Here is a 909-nt window from a genome sequence, read left to right as displayed (position 1 = left end):
CCATACTCATGGATAGGAAGATTCAACATTGTGAAAATGTCAATTCTACACAAAGCAATCTATATGTTCAATGCAATCCCAATCCAGATCCCATCAACATTCTTTAAAGATATGAAATAACCAGTCACTAACTTTATATGGAGGAAGCTCTGGTAGCATAGTGCCTAAGGCACTTGACTGCTAACCAGAAGGCTGGTGGCTCAAACCCATCAGCCACTCCTCGGAAGGAAGGTTGGGCAATCTACTTCCATAGTGGTACTGCCTCGGAAACCCAAGGAAGGGTCACTATGAGTCGGGTCTGACTCGACAGCACATAACAATAACAACTTTATATGTAAAGGAAAAGACCTCAGATAAGCAAAGCACTATTGAAGAAGAATACACTTGAAGGAGATCTTACACTGCCAGATCTCAAAACCTACTATACAGCCACAGTCAAAACTACCTGGTATTGGTACAATGACAGACACATAGACCAATGGAATAGAATTGAGAACCCAGAATAGATCCATTGACCTATGGTCAGGTGATCTTTGACAAAGGCCCAAAATCCATTAAATGGTGAAGAGAATGTCTGTTTAATAAATGGTGAAGGTAAAACTGGATACCCATTTGCAGAAAAATGAAACAAGATCTATATCTCACATCATATGCAAAAACTAACTCCAGATGGATCAAAGACTTAAATGTGAAACTTAAAACTATAAAGTTCCTCAAGGAAAAACTAGGGGCAAATTTAGGGGTCTTAGTATATGGCATAAATAGACTATCAAGCATAATCCAAAATGTACAAACACCAGACGAGAAACTAGATGAAGGAGACCTTCTAAAAATTAAAATTATATGTACTTCCAAAGACTTCTCCAAAAGAGTCAAAAGAGTACCTACAGATTGGGAAAAAAAAAAAAA

The sequence above is a fragment of the Orycteropus afer genome, unplaced genomic scaffold (assembly GCF_000298275.1).
Source record: "Orycteropus afer afer isolate SDZICR_OR568_19922 unplaced genomic scaffold, OryAfe1.0 scaffold00019, whole genome shotgun sequence".
NCBI lineage: Eukaryota > Metazoa > Chordata > Mammalia > Tubulidentata > Orycteropodidae > Orycteropus > Orycteropus afer.
The sequence above is the reverse complement of the archived record's forward strand: the minus strand, read 5'-3'. Positions refer to the sequence as shown.